Source organism: Canis aureus, chromosome 23 (genome assembly GCF_053574225.1).
Source record: "Canis aureus isolate CA01 chromosome 23, VMU_Caureus_v.1.0, whole genome shotgun sequence".
NCBI lineage: Eukaryota > Metazoa > Chordata > Mammalia > Carnivora > Canidae > Canis > Canis aureus.
The window spans coordinates 21,051,256-21,067,947 of NC_135633.1; the positions used below are offsets into that span (position 1 = coordinate 21,051,256).

Consider the following 16,692-nt stretch of genomic DNA (forward strand, 5'->3'; position numbering starts at 1 on the left):
TGAAGACAATCCAATGACCAAGCTGCCCAAAAGTCAATTCATCAAATTTTTCAAATTTATCAAACTTGCAGTTTGACACCAAAATCCAATTCGATAAATGACCAATTCACCAAAAATATGTTTCAATAATTTATAAAATTTATAGAAATTATGTTACACGGAAAAATGTAATAGCTTTGTGAATTCTCTCCGTTTTTAAGTTTCAATTCATTTCAGTTTGACTTTGTTTACTTTTAGTTTTACCAAAGTCTTTTCATTAGATCTGTTGTGTACCAAATTTCAACTGAAGTCTATTGAATGTCACTTTTGTGTGGTTCTCATATCAGACACTTAGGATTCAGATACCTAAAACAAATAGAAAATACTCATTTGAGCAAGTTGATAAACCAATCTATGAATTAAGACAGTTAAAAATAGCACTTTCTAACTCATTTTGTGAGGCCAGTATTATTCCTGATTCTAAAACCAAGAAAAGACCTCACAAGAAAAGAAAGAAGAAAAAAAAAAACACAAACCAATATCCTTTAAGAATTTAGATGCAAAATTCCTCGACAAAATACTAGCAAACTATATCTAACAACATAAGAAAAGAACTATACATTATTACCAAGTGGTGTTTATCCCAGGAACATAAGGTTGGTTGGTCTTTCTAAAAGCAAGTAATGTAGTACAACATATCATCTCAATAGAATGAAAAAAAAAACACAAAGTTACCTCAGTAGACACACAAAATGCATTAGACAAAATCTGACATTTTCATCATAAAAACATTCAATAAACTAGGAATAAAGGGAATTTTCTCAACATAATAAAGAACATGTATGAAAAACTCAAAGCTTACATTATACTTAGTATTAAAAGACTGGATGTGGGGTGCCTGGGTGGCCCAGTCAGCTGGGCATCTGACTCTTGGTTTTGGCTCAGGTCATGATCTCAGGGTTGCGAAATGGAGCCCCAAGTCAGGTTCTGCACTCAGCACGGAGTCTGCTTGGGTTTCTTCCTCTCCCTCTTCATTTGCCCCTCCCATTCATCCTCTCTCAAATAAATACGTCTTTAAAAAAAATAAAATAAGATATTGGATGCTTTGTCTCTAAAAACAGGAACAGGACAAGAATGTCTATTCTTACTACTTCTATTCAACATTGCGTTGTAATTAGGCAAGGAAAAGAAAAAAAGGCATTGTGTCGGAAAGGAAGAAGTAACACTATTTCTATTTGCAGTAACATGATCTAATACAGAAAAATTCTCAAGGAATCCACCCCCCCCAAAAAAATTGAAACTAATAAATACAAATTCAGCAAGGTTATCAAGATACAAGATTGGTATACAAAGATTAATTGTATGCAAAAATCAATTATATTTCTACACACTATCAAGGAAAATCTAAATGAGAAATTAAGAAAACAGGGGCATCTGAGTGGTTGAGCATCTGCCTTTGGCTCAGGTTGTGATCCTAGGATCCTGGGATCAAGTCCCACATCAGGCTCCCTATAGGGACCCTGCTTCTCCTTCTACCTGTCTCTGCCTCTGTCTCAGTGTCTCCCATGAATAAATGGATATGGTCTCATTCATTTGGGGAATATAAAAAATAGTGAAAGGGAATAAAGGGGAAAGGAGAAAAATAAGTGGGAAATATCAGAAAGGGAGACAGAACATGAGAGACTCCTAACTCTGGGAAATGAACTAGGGGTGGTAGAAAGGGAGGTGGGTGGGGGTGACTGGGTGATGGGCACTGAGGAGGGTACTTGATGGGATGAGCACTGGGTGTTATTCTATGTGTTGGCAAATTGAACACCAATAAAAAATAAATTTATATAAAAAAAGAGAAACTATTCCAGCTAACTATAATCTGCTTATAAATAGCAACTATTTCCCAAAGTGTAAAATGTAGTAACTATAGTTAACTGCCTAATAAATGCTTATGGAATCGTTTTTGTAAAAAATAAATAAATAAATAAATAAATAAAAATAAAAAAAAAGAAATTTAGAAAACAATTGTTTATAACATTGAAAAGAAAAAAAAAATGCTTAGAAATAGATTTAACCAAAGAAGTGTAAGACTTATATATTGAAAACTACAAAACATGGAGAGAAATCTCAAATGCCTAAATAAACGTAAAGATATCACATATTCATGGATATAAATATGAAGACTTAATATTGTTAAGATGGAAATACTCCTCAAACTGATTTAAGGAACTCAGAATAGCCAAAATCATCTTGAAAAAGAAGAATAAAGCTGGAGGACTTTACTTCCTGATTTTAAAAATTCTACAATGTAACCAAGTCTGTGTGGTACTGGTATAAGAATATAGTTCAATGGAGGGATCCCTGGGTGGCGCAGTGGTTTAGCGCCTGCCTTTGGCCCAGGGCGCGATCCTGGAGACCCGGGATCGAATCCCACGTCAGGCTCCCGGTGCATGGAGCCTGCTTCTCCCTCTGCCTGTGTCCCGGTGCATGGAGCCTGCTTCTCCCTCTGCCTGTGTCTCTGCCTCTCTCTCTCTCTCTCTCTGTGACTATCATAAATAAATAAATAAATAAATAAATTAAAAAAAAAAAAAAAGAATATAGTTCAATGGAATAGAACTGAGAGGCCAGAAATAAACCTACATTTAGGGTCAATTTATTTTTTGACAAGGATGGCAAGAAAATTAAATGAGGAAAGATAAGTCTTTTCAACAAACGACGCTAGGACTAGATATTTATGTGTAAAAGAATAAAGTTGGACCCCTATCTCATGCTATATATGAAAACTAACTCAAACAGATTGTAGACCTAAATATAAGAGCTAAAACTAAAAAACTATCAGAAGAAAACATAGCAGGAAATTTGTCCTTGGATTAGACAATGGTTTCTTAGATATGATGCCAAAGGCGTACACATCAAAAGGAAAATTAAACATCATCAAAATGTAAAATTGTCATGATCCAAAGCACACCATTAAGTAAATGAAAAGACAATCTACAGAATGGGAGAAAATCATATATCTGATAAGGAACTTTTACCCAGAATATATCAAGAATTCTCACCAACTCAAAAATAAAAAGACAACCCAATTTTAAAATGGAGAAAATATGTGAACAGATATACCAAAGAAGGTACATAGCCGCTTTCTCGTTTGGAGAAAACCTGGAATCCCACCAGGTTCTCACTGCAAAGATCAGAGAAAATTTCCTCCTGCTTCCAGCAGGAGAGCAGAAAACAACCAATCTGCGTGATGCTCAGAGCTATCTGTCTGTTCTCCTTAGCAAGTCTTGCTCTCCAGGGAAACTATTTTCCTAGAGCCTAACTAACTTGGGTTTACCAAAACCTAACTGATGTGGAGGAAGGGAAATAACCAACTTCAGCTATTTCTAGCCTTCCTGCCCTAAGCCTAAAGTGGGAAGTGGGGAAGAAAAGTTCAGAAGCACTTGTGAAAGTCACAGCCCAAGGACACAACTCACTAAAAAGAATAGTTCTTCTTTCCTCATACCTTATCATCACATCAATAGGGCTCTTCTACAATAACAGGAATCAGAGCTAAAAGAACTGCAAGCCTCAGGCCCTATTTAAGGAGTTTGTAGAGAAACCCAAAGACAACAGGGAAGACAAAAACAAGAATACTAGAGGAAGTTCTAACCTCCAATACCACAGCTGCAGTACACAGTAAATACTGCCTAACTCCTAAGCCAAATAAACATAGGGACGCCTGGGTGGCTCAGCGGTTAAGGGCCTGCCTTCGGCCCAAGGCATGATCCTGGAGACCCTGCATGGAGCCTGCTTCTCTCTCTGCCTCTCTGTGTGTCTCTCATGAATAAATAAATAAAATCTTTTAAAAATAAAATAAAATTTCACACGGAAGACCTATCTACCTCAGTTCCTTCTACATCATGTCCAGTTTCAGCAAAAAATTGCAAGACATGATAAAAGGCAACAAAGTTTGAAAAGACAAAGCAAGCATCAGAACCACACTCAATATGGGACAAATTTTGGAATTATGGAACTGGAAATTTTAAATAAATGGCTTATGTGCTAAGGGTGCTAATGGAAAAAGAGTGCAGCATGCAAGAGATGGATGATGTAAGCAAAAAGAAGGAAACTCTGAGAAAGAATTGAAAGGAAATGCTAGAAATTTAAAACATCATAATGAGGGGCACCTGGGTGGCTCAGCCAGTTAAGCATCTGCCTTTGGCTCAGGTCATGATCTCAGGGTACTGGGATGGAGCCCCAAGCCCCCAGGCTCCCTGCTCAGTGGGGAGCCTGCTGCTCCCTCTCCCTCTGCCTCTCTCTGCTTCCTCTCTCTCTGTCCCTCCCCTGATTATTTGCTCTCTCACGCACATTCTCTCTCTCTCTCTCAAGTAAATAAAATCTTTTTTAAAAAATAAAACATCTTGGAGTGCCTGGGTGGCTCAGTGGTTGAACGTCTGCCTTTGTCTCAGGGCGTGATCCCAGGGTCCTGGGATCGAGTCCCACATCAAGCTCCCCATGAGGAGCCTGCTTCTCCCTCTGCCTTTGTCTCTACCTCTCTCTGTGTGTCTCTCATGAATAAAATCTTTAAAAATAAATAAATAAATAAATAAATAAATAAATAAATAAATAAATAAATAAAACATCATAATGGAAATGAAGAATGCCTTTGATGGGCTTATATAGACTAGATAGAGCCAAGGGAAGAATCATTGAGCTTGAATATATGTTTAATACAAACTTCCCAAACTAAAAAGCAATGATAAAAAAGTGTGGGGGTAAAAAGAATAGAATATTCAAAAACCATGGGACCGGGATGCTGGGTGGCTCAGTGGTTGAGCATCTGCCTTCGGTTCGGGTCGTGATCCTGGGGTCCTAGGATCAAGTCCCGCATCAGGCTCCCTGCAGGGAGCCTGCCTCTCCCTCTGCCTCTTTCTCTGTGTCTCTCATGAATAAATAAATAAAATCTTTAAAAAAAGATGCTGAATCATTAGTCATTAGAGAAGTGCAAATCAAAACCACAATGAGATACCACTTCATGCCCACTAGGATGATTATAATAAAAAAGATGAAGAATAATAAGTGTTGGAGAGGTTGTAGGCAAATTGGAACCCTCATACATTCCTAGTGGAAATGTAAAGTGGTGCAGCTGCTGTAGAAAAGTTTGACAACATTTCCTCAAATACTTCCTCAAAATGTTAACCATTAGTTTACAATATGAGCCATGACAGCAATTCATTCCTAGGTATATACCCAAGGGAACTGAAAAGCTACATACACACCAAAACTTGTATATACATGTTCATACCATTATTCCTAATAGCCAAAAGGTGGAAAAAAATCCAAATGTCTATCAACTGATGAGTGGATAAACAAAAAAATATGATATACCCACACAATGGAATATTATTCAGTCATTAAAAGGAATGAAGTACCGATACATGCTAAAATATAGATGAATGTTGAAAACATGCTTAATGAAAGAAGTCAGACACAAAAGACTACATATTGCATAGTTCCATTTATATGAAATATCCAGAATAGGCAAATCCACAGATACAGGAAAAAAATTATTGGTTGCTTGGGGTTGAGGGGAGGAAAGAATGGGGAGTAACTCCTAGTGAATATGGGGTTTCATTTGGGGCAATGAAAATACTCTAGAATCTATGGTGATAAATATACTCTGTGAATTACTAAATTCACTGTGAATATACTAAACAATTCTGTGAATATGCTAAAAACTACTGTGAATTGTACACTTTCAAAGATGAATTTAATGGCATATAAGTTGTACTGCAATAAAACTACTTAAACATAGGGGCGCCTGAGTGGCTTAGCGGTTGACCATCTGCCCTCAGCTCAGGGCATGATCCTGTGGTCCCATGATCGAGTCCCACACTGGGCTCCCTGCATGGAGCCTGCTTCTCCCTCTGCCTCTGCCTCTGCCTCTGTCTCTGCCTCTGTGTGTGTGTGTGTGTGTGTGTGTGTGTGTGTGATGTATAAATAAACAAAAATCTTTAAAAAAATACTTAACATATGTAATTACTTAACGTAAAAATTACTTAAAAAATCAAAGTAAAAACTATTTAGAGGTAATAACAACTCTATATTCAAGGATAAAGATAAGCAGAGATCTTTCTAAAGCATAGTCTTCCTACTGTGATATGAATGAAACTGGGAGAAATTCTACAAACATTTCTTAGATATCACTATTGCAGCATGAGATTCATTTATCAACGGTCATCATGATATCTTAATATAATTATCTTGAACTAATGAATTTCTAATAGAATTTATGTAATTAATTTTGTCACTTATTATAGTAACTATTAATACCATCTACCAACTAGTATGAAAATACAGTATAGTCCTACTTCAGCCCATATTTGTATATCTACTAAAATTGCAATGAACAAAAAAAAAGTTTTTAAAAAGGCAAATCATGGAGTTGAAAATATTTTAGAAGATAGAACCCATCCACTATGAGTGTTTATAAAATTTTTTACGTTTGAGTCATTGCATAACACTTGCAGAGCAAAATACACAAGAAGTTCTCATTCCCAAAAGTCACAGATTTGAAGTAAGGAAAAAGTTAGAATACACTGAACTTTGGCCAGCCATGCCAAAATGACTTCAGTGAAACAGCTGCAAATAAATTAAAACTAAAACTAAGCTAAACTAAACTTCAAATGAGTCAACTGACACATTGTAGAAATCTTCAAAAGCAATTAAAATCTGCCCAACTATGCAAATTGTTGTAAGCTCTACATATAATTAAAAGAAATAAAATTTTGTTAAATTGACAAAATTGGTAAATTTCAGCAAATTGATCACCGGGAATTGAAATTCAGAGAATTGGCTTTCTTTACTTCCCATTCCAGAGGACAGGAGACCACACGGAATCCCTACACCTGTGTTCTAGATCCCATTCCCTTTCTGTTTCCCCTGGCTCTTGCTCTGTGGAGGGAATCGGGAGTTCCTTTTTCTCTTTCCTAGAGTCTCTATGGGGAACTTAAGTCCTTCAGAGCCTGGAAAATATACTTGGTCTTGGAAGATCCCAACTCAGACCATCCTGGACTCTGGCCAGTTTTTAATACTGCTGCTCAGTTTCTCCAGGGCTGGGCTGTACTGAAAAGCTCAGATGATTGCAGCTTCTCATGAGCATTTGAACAGGGAGCTAAGGCTTGGAGCAGTCTGAAACCAACACTGATGCTACCCCACGCTTCTTCTGGCACTAAAAAGAAACAAATGAATAACAGAGCTAGCAAGAATTGTCAGCCTCCCATTCTGTCATTAAGAATCATCATTCACAAGGCAGGCCTTCTGGGTCATCTTCCCTTTCTCACTGGGTCATCCCCACACTGATCTGTCCTTCCTTGCTACTAGTTAGCTTTTCCTTCCACTGTTTCCCTGCCATTTAACCCTTCCCATGGTGGACCAACATCCCAAGGTTTTCTGTTCTGAGACCTCCATTTCATGATGACAACCTCCTAAATTCTCAGCCCCTGTATATATCTCTGAGCCTCCACTTCCTGTGCAAGAGGCTGGCTTTGTTTAAGCACTTCTTCACTTCTGCACAACCTTCCACATGTCTGGAGAAAAGAGGGAAGGAGTCTCCAGCCTCAGGGCTCTCCTAAGTCCAAATGCAGACAACCACGTCTCCATTCATGCACCAGCCTTTGAGAATCATACCATCTTGTCATACAAGACTACATTCCTCAGTGTTGTCACAAAATGACCTCCCCTCTTCTTCAGCAAGGATTGTATGTAGTGGCTGTGCCTGCATCCTCTACCCTCTCACTAGCATCCTCAACTCCTTTGTCCCTTAGGCCTGTAAGGTCACCAGCCATCAGTCCCCTTCACAGTGCCTTCCACTCTTTTAATACTCTCCTGAAGGTCTCTAACATATTGCCTCTCTCATGCCCCAGCTCCCCTCCAGAAAGAATGAGATCTTTTGGTGGTCTCAAATTCCTGCCCTGTCAACCCTCTTCCCCACTGCCATAATTCTGTCACACATGCACATTCTGCATCCTCCCTATCTTCCCTTCCTGTCTCTTCTGTTAAAGACCAATTGCTGCTTGTATTCATGGTTATTTCTTCAGTCCCTCCTCTCTCTTGGGGGCACGCTCCACCAGCCAATGCCTCACCATTAGCTCCTCACCTACAGTATCAAACATGGTCCTGGTACTTTCTTCTAAGTAGCTGTCCCTTAGTCCTTCCCTTCCCTCACTCTTCCTCCCAGTCTCCTGTTATCTGCCCCTCTCTCCTGTACTGTACTCACGGAGTGGTGGGTCCCTGATTCTGCTACCACAGTAACATCCTTTCTTAATTGTGGAATAGCAGTTCCCATCATGTCAGGCGTACACTTAACAAATACAGATTGAACATCACCTATGTGCAGGCATAGCATGCATTGCTACAATGGTGAACACACCAGATTGACTATTTGGTGGAGTCTTTAGACATTTAATCAAGTATTCAAACACCAGAAACTTGCAACTGTGATAACCACTGCCAAGGAGGAGTACCAAGCACCATGGGAATCCATCATATGGACTGATCTAGTCAGGGAAGAGGTCTGTGACTAAGTGATGCTTCAGCTGAGATCTGTAAGTTAAATGAGAGGTCACTTAACCAAGGAAAGAACCAAAGCATGCCCTGGGCAAATGGACAAGTTTGTGCCAAAGCATTTTAAACAATCAGTCTAAATGGGAACTGCAATACTCTTAAGTGTTCTTGCCTCTGCTCCCAATATTGATCTAGATGGGCATGTGAGTCAGCCCAGGCCATCTCAAGTCTTTTTTCAGGATTTCTGAAAATTTTTGTGTGTTTAAGAAGGCCTACCTATTTTTTGGACTAATCATACATATAACACTAATTTTAAAATGGGTTTAAGGGGATTCTTGGGTAGCTCAATGGTTTAGCACCTGCCTTCAGCTAGGGCATGATCCTGGGGTCCCGGGATCAAGTTCCACATCAGGCTTGCTGCATGGAGCCTGCTTCTCCCTCTGCCTGTGTCCCTGCCTCTCTCTCTCTCTCTCTCTTTCTGTCTCTCATGAATAAAAAAATAAAATCTTTTTTTTTAAATTGGTTTAAAACATCAGGAAGTAAAAGGAATCTTCCAAACATAGTAATTACTACATATTGTAACATATATCAGACATTCCCCTCCTCCAGGAGGTGGAGCTTAATTTCCTCCTCCCTGACTACGGGACTTAAAAATTCACTTTCAGGGGCGCCTGGGTGGCACAGTTGGTTAAGTGTCCAACTTTTGTTTTCGGCTCAAGTCATGATCTCAGGGTCATGGCTGAGCCCCACATCCAGCTCCTGCATCAAGCCCCACGTGGGGTTGCAAACTCAGCATGGAATCTGCTAAAAATTCTCTTTCCCTCTCCTTCTGCCCCTCCCCACCCCCGGCTTGCACTCATGCTCCCTCTCTCTTTCTCTCTGAAATAAATTAATTAATCGTTTTTAAAAAAGAAAAAGAGGGGCACCTGGGTGACTCAGTGGTTGAGCATCTGCTTTTGGCTCTGGTCATACTCCTGGGGGTCCTGGGATTGAGTCCCGCATCAGGCTCACTGCAGGGAGACTGCTTCTCCCTCTGCCTATGTCTCTCTCTCTCTCTCTGTGTGTCTCTCATGAATAAATAAAACTTAAAAAAAATGTAAAAAAGAAAAACTCACTTTCAAGGAACAGAATATGGAAAGAGAAAAAAAAAAGTAGAAAGACCTGGGCAGACACAATCTTAGCCCAGTGATCAAAGTTAACATCACCTGTAATAATTCATGTTGTTATGTACTCCCTAATATAATGGAATGAGCAGGGGGCACTTCACCTCCATGGTACCCTTTTCCAGTTTAATCACAAGGAAAGCATAAGAGAAACCCAAACTGAGGGATGTTCTTCAAAATGCCTGGTCAGTACTCTTCAAAACTGTCAAAGTCATGAAAACAAAACAAAACAAAAACAAAGACAGAGAAACTGTCTTTGACCAGAGTAAACTAAACATGAAGATTAAATGTAATGTGGTATCCTGAATTGAATCTTGGGATAGAAGAACATTTGTGAAAAAAACTGGCAAAATCAGAATAAAATCTGGAGTTCAGTGAAAAGTGATGTACCAATGCTAACCTCTTATTTTTGACAAATGTATCATAATTATATAGGATGTTATCACTAGAGGAAACTGGATGAAGGGTATATGGGAACTCTCAATATTATCTTTGCAACTTTTCTATAAATCTAAAATCAGGGACGTCTGGGTGGCTTAGTGGTTGACCGTGTTCCTTTGGCTCAGGGCGTGATTCTGGAGTCCTGGGATCAGGTCCCACATCAGGCTTCCGGCATGGAGCCTGCTTCTCCCTCTGCCTCTGTCTCTGCCTCTCTTTCTGTGTCTCTCATGAATGAATAAATAGAATCTTAAAAAAAATAAATCTTACTCCAAAATTTAAAAAAAATTAAATCAGTAGGCAAAAATGAAGCAAAATAAAATAAAATGGAAAACAGAAACTAGAGACACAGAGAAACTCTTGATGGTATTTGAGTTCCCAATTCCATTTGTCAGTCGTCTCCCAGGTTTGGTATCCTGGGCCAAAAAAAATCTACCCTTCTTTCCTCAGTGAATTCAACTGGGTTTCTTTCACACGCCATTACGTTTTTGCTCTCCCACTATCTTTACAGTTTTACCTCCACTCTCTCCTCCTCTCTCTGTGGCCTGGTTTCTTCCTCCTCTTCTCTCTGTCTTTCTTTCCTCTTAGCAAATTTCATTTATACAATACAGTATCATCAACTATAGTCACCAAGTTGTACATTAGATCCTCAGACCTTATTCATCTTCTAACTGAAAGTTTGCACCCTTTGACCAATCTCTCCTCATTTCTCCCTACCCACCCCCCCACCCCCCCCACCCCCCCCACCCCCCCCCCCCCCCCCCCGGTAACCATCATCCTACAAGTTTCTATGAGCTTTTTTTTTTTTTTTTTTTTTAAAGATTCCACAGTGTGGTATTTGTCTTTCTCTGTCAGGCCTATTTCTCTTAGAATTATGCCCTCCAGTTTCAACTATATTGTCATTAATGGCAGGATTCCCTTCATTTTTAAAGCTAAATAACATTTTTATTATCTACCTATACCACATTTTCTATTTCCATTCATCTGTTGACGGACACTTAGATTGTTTCTGTGTCTTTGCTTTTGTCAATATTGCTGCAGTGAACATGGGGTGCAGACATTTCTTTGAAATAATAATTTCATTTCCTTCAGAAGTGGAATTGCTGGATAATGTAACTTAAAAAAGAAAGATTTCTTGAGGAACCTCCATATGTTTTCCATAGTGGCCATACTAGTTTACATTCCCACCAACAGCACACAGGATTCGTTGTTTCTCCACATCCTCACCAGCATTTGTTATCTCTTTTTTCTTTTGTTTTTTGATAATACACATCCTAACAGGTGTGAGGTGATATTTCACTGTGATTTTGATTTGTGTTTCTCTGATGATTAGTGACGTTGAGCATCTTTTGATTCTGGAGTCCTGGGATCCAGACGTCCTGGGACGTTGAGCATGACCTCGTGGTCATTTGTATGTCTTCTTTGGAAAAATATCTATTAAGATCCTTTGCCTATTTTTAAATTAGGTTATAGGTTTTTTGCTTTTAAGTTGTATGAGCTTCTTGTATGTTTTGGATATCAACCCATTACCAGATAAGTGTTTTGCAAATATTTTTTCCCATTCCATAGGCTGCCTTTTCATTTTGTTGATGGTCCCCCCTTGCTGTTTGTTTTTGCTTTTGTTGCCTGGGCTTTTGGTGTCAAATCCAGAAGATCATTGCTGAGACCAAGGTCAAGGAGCTTACTCTCTATGTTGAAGTTCTAGGAATTTATGGTTTTCAGGTCTTTCATTCAAGTCTGTAGCTCATTTTGAGTTGATTCCTGTGTAGAGTGTAAGATAGTGGTCCAGTTTCATTCTCTTGCATGTGGACATCCAGTTTCCCCACTACCATTTATTAAAGATACTATCATTCCTTTGTATATATATTCTTGGCACCTTTGTTGAAAATTAATTGACAATATATGCATGGGCTCTTTATTCTGTCCACTGATCTATCTGTCTGTTTTCATGTCAATACCTTACTGTTTTTATTACTAAGCTCTGTAGTATAGTTTGATATCAGGAAGTGTTGTGCCTCCATATTTGTTCTACACCTCTTCTCTTTTGATCACTGAGATCATCAGCTATGTCCTAATTCCAAAAATCTAGTGGAAACCTGTCATACCACATCTTATTGTGGTATTTTTACTCTGCTGACAATTCTTGTTCTTATAATTACTTCCTTCCGGGGATCCCTGGGTGGCTCAGCGGTTTAGCGCCTGCCTTTGGCCCAGGGCGCGATCCTGGAGTCCCGGGATTGAGTCCCACGTCAGGCTCCGGGCATGGAGCCTGCTTCTCCCTCCTCTTGTGTCTCTGCCTCTCTCTCTCTATGTCTATCATAAATAAACAAATCTTTAAAAAAATAATAATTCCTTCCTTCCTTGACTTATATGATAATACATTAGACAATGTTCTCTTGGTTCAATCCTTACCTTGTCAGTTGCTTCTTCCCAATCTCTCTTGTGAATCTTCTTCTGTCACTCACCCCTTGACAGACCCGCTTCTCACTACATGTTCTCCATAGGTAACCACATCCATTCTCATGGCTCCACACAACATCCTTCCTTAGTCTGGTGGCTCTGAAATATTTATCCTCAGCTCAACAGTCTTTTCTCAGTTCCAAATTTTATATTCAGCCACCTACTAGACATCTTCATTTGGCTATTTCACATCTATCTTAAACACATCATTTCTAAAACCAAATTCATTATCTTATCTCTCTCCTCACAAACCTGCTCTTCCTTTGTTTCCCCAACTGTATGAATAACATCACTACTATATGACCCAAGAACATGGAAAGCATCTTAGAATCCTCCTATGTCACTACTCCTTCTAGTCAGTCCGTAATCTCTCTCACATCTTACTCCTCTTTTCTAATCCTATTACCACTTAGGTAAGATTCTCTCATTACAGTGTAAGCTGGGCAATTGAAACTAACTTCTATTTGGTCTCCTTTGATCCTCAATATTACCCTTAATGATGTTGATGTCACATAACCTGACCATTTCATTTTCTGTATGAAATAAAGCTTTCCATGGCTTCTCAGAGCCTGGACTCTTTGTACAATGTATCATACCCTCCATGATTTGGCCCCATTTACTTTTCCTGGTTTCTCCTTTCACACTAGCCCATATGCCCTATACTCCAGCTAACTCAATCTACTCAGGACCACCACCACTACCACCTATATACCAACCTCCATGACCAAAACTATTTTCTTTCATGTTGTTGTGATTTTTGAATGTGGTGCTGCTGTTTATTCTTCCTGTAAGTCTTTTCTCCAGCCTCTTCGTGTGCTATGCTTCTTCTCATCCTACAAGATCCAGTTCCAATGTCATCTCTGTGACACCATTGGCTGACATCCCAACCCTGGGCTGGATGAAGAATCCCCTCTATGTCCATAATCCCATACTTTTCTCTGTCATTATACTCCCCAGTGCCAATTTGCAGATCTGTCTTCACAGCTTACTTTTTAGTCATATCTAAACTATGTATCTGAAGTATAAAACTGGCATATAGTGGGCATTTGCATATGTCTTCAGTAGATAAAGGAAGCAAGAAAATACATTTAGGTTCTCCCATTTGAAAAACTCTAGCCTCCTAAAATACCTGTCTACCCTCCCCCTGCTATGGCTCTTTCTCCTTATCTATAGTTAAGTCTCTTTAAAGAGCAGCCTGAAAAAAAAAAGAAAAAAAAAAAAAAAGAGCAGCCTGCACTCTAAGTCTTCAGTCCTTCAGCCCTTGCTCATTCTTTTACTGAGTGCTGACTAGTTTCCATCCCTACTACTCCACCTACTCCATTGTCCCCAAAGTCACCAGCAGCCTACCTCTGGCCAAGTCCAGTAGATACTTTCCAGTCCTTACTCCTCTGGCCTCCTCTGTGTCAATCAACCTTTATGACCACTCCTTGCTTTGTGATTTCTTTCTTGGTTTTTCCCTTGGCTTCAGTGGTTCCACTTGCCTACCTTTCTTCCTCTCCCTTTTTGGCCACTCCTCACTTTTCTTTAAAGGCTGTTCCTCCTCTTTCCAACCATAAAGTGTTGGAGCTTCTCAGGATCTGTCCTAAACACCTCTCCCTTCCCAATGTACATGCTGCCCCTGAGCAATCATATGCACTCCCTTACATTCTCTTACCATTTGTCACATTTACCATATAAGGCAACCCAAACCTAAAGTGATACCTCATTTTCCCAATGAGAAAATCCAAAAAGTTTTTGACTAACCTGAAAACTTATACCTTCAGGGATAGGTTTGAAATAGTCAAAAGTCTGTTTCTATTAATTTACTACACATATATTCATATATTTAAATTCATTATCATATAAAATAAATATTGATTTATAAATTTGCTTTATTCCATTCTCATAATTCAGTAAACAATTTTATGCATACTCTTAACATGCATCAGTGTCTTTTAATCTTAACATGCGTCTCCAAAACAGTGTCACTTTTAGCTATCTTACCTATTTTCCCAGAATGGATAACCTTCTCTCCAGTCCAAGTGAAGAGTTTGGGATAGGACACAGCACAATTTGAATCCACATATGATTCAGTCACTGGAAACTTTATCCCAAGTCACAAGGGCCATTTGGTTTTTGGCCTGCATCCTGCAAGAGTATGCTCATGACCTCAAAAAATCACTTAATGTATTATTGCCTTTTAAAAATAATTTTATTTTATTCTTTTAATGATTTTATTTAGGAACTTGAGATAGAGAAAGCCAGAGAAGAGACAGGACAAGTGAGCGGGCAGAGGGTGAGGGAGCAGCAGGCTCCCCATCACTAAGCAGGGAGCCTAATGCGGGGCTCAGTCCCAAGACCCTGGGATCATGACCTGAGCAGAAGGTAAATGCTTAACCAACTGAGCCACCCTTAAAATGGTGTTATACTAAAGGATAACATTCATACAGCATAACATTCATACAGACATAAGTGTTTGGCTCAATAAATTGTCATAAAGCGAAACACTCATATAACATCACTAGGGTCAGGAAATAGAACACTTCCAGCACCCTAGAAGCCCCTCCCAAGTACACTGTATTACTTTTTAAAGCAATCTTTAAAAAGCATATTTAGAGACATCCAGCACATGCAGTCATGAGGTCATACTACCAGGAATAGTTACCAAAGCTGTATTAAATTTCTTTGACAATGGATTCTGTGGCAAGTAACCTACACAAGCATCCAAGATAGCATTGTTGAGGACACTTCAGATTAATCCATCTTGCCCAAAAAGTAAAGATAGCACTTACTGAGCACTACCTATGTGCCGGGTACATAGTACTTTATATATATATTAAATAATTTAATCCTTTAACCCCACTTTATAGATGAGAAAACTGAGGCAGAGACAAGAAATTTTTCAAAAGCCACAAAGCTTGTAAATGGCAGAGTCTGGACCCCAAACCAGGCAGTCTGGCTCCAGAGTCCACAAGCTTAGTCACCATACCATACTGCCCTATCCAGTGGTTTGTTGTTCAAAATAAATGAGAGCAAACCCTGTAATATGAGAAACTTTGTAAGGACTCAAATATAAGGTTACTCCCTCTTTCCTGAGGGAAGATTTTGGAAAAACAAAAAAGCAAAACCTCACCCTATATTCAAGCTTATACGGTATTTGCAGATGACTCCCAAATATTTATGCCCATCCCAGACCACTTTTCTAAGCTACAAACCTACCTACCCAACAGGCACTTCAAAGTCAGCAGCCCAAGTCAAAAGTCATCATCTTTCTACATAACCTCCCTGCAAGCTACTCCTGCTCCTTTTGTCTAGTGCAGTGAAAGTTACTACCATCCACCCACCTACCCAAGTCGGAAACCTGGATGTTTCCAAGGACTCCAGCCTCTTTCACTCCTTGCTTTCAAAAATCACACCCCCTTCTGCTTTAATTGAACCTTTGTCTTCTTTTCCCAGTAGTTCCTGATTTCCTGATTTCTTCGTACCATTTATACACCTCTCAAATTCAGAATACCTTTGGACTCAGGACCTACTTACAGTCGTAAGGGAGGACAGAAGGGGGGGGAGGGCCAAAACCTTTTCAGTTCCTGGAAACTCCCCAGCTCTGATTGCAGGTCTTCCCATTTTCTCTCCCGAGTTGACCCGCAAGCCCCTTCCCCATTCCCTGCCCAGCTTCCATCTCATTTCTCCTTGTCTGGGGACTATACCCGGAGTTAGACCACCAGCCGCAAACTCTTCAATACCTGCCTTCCACTCTCTAGCCTCAAACTCAGGATCAAAGAAGGATGAGAGGGAAAGAGAGCTAAGGCACGAAGACGGGGACAGGGATAGAGCATGAGATCAACAGAAGTAACTAGGAGGGGATGGAAAGATTAAGATGGAAGGAGAGGATGGGGAAAGAAGAGGCTAGGGAAAAGACGGATGACAGAGGGAATGGGGAGAAGGTGGGAGGAAAGGGAGAAAGGAAAGGAGATGAGAAGGGCAGAAGGGGACAGGGAGGCGGGGAAGGAAGCCGGTGGAAGAGAAGGGATGAGGAAGGAGATGGAGAATTTGATAGACAGGAGGCTGGGGGGGGGGGGGGGGACCGACGGCAGGGGATGGGAATGGGGGGTGGAGAAAGGGGTGAGAAGAAGAGGAT

At 39.8% G+C, this 16,692-nt stretch overlaps 1 long non-coding RNA gene across 1 annotated transcript; it reads right to left on the reverse strand.

Moving 5' to 3' along the window:
* On the reverse strand, positions 1-16,608 carry LOC144294750 (uncharacterized). Its single transcript, XR_013362119.1, has 3 exons — positions 14,559-16,608; positions 12,528-12,674; positions 1-1,051 (listed from the first exon to the last, which is right to left on the reverse strand). It is a non-coding gene; the product is annotated as an uncharacterized LOC144294750 (long non-coding RNA).
* Positions 16,609-16,692: the final 84 nt, after the last annotated feature.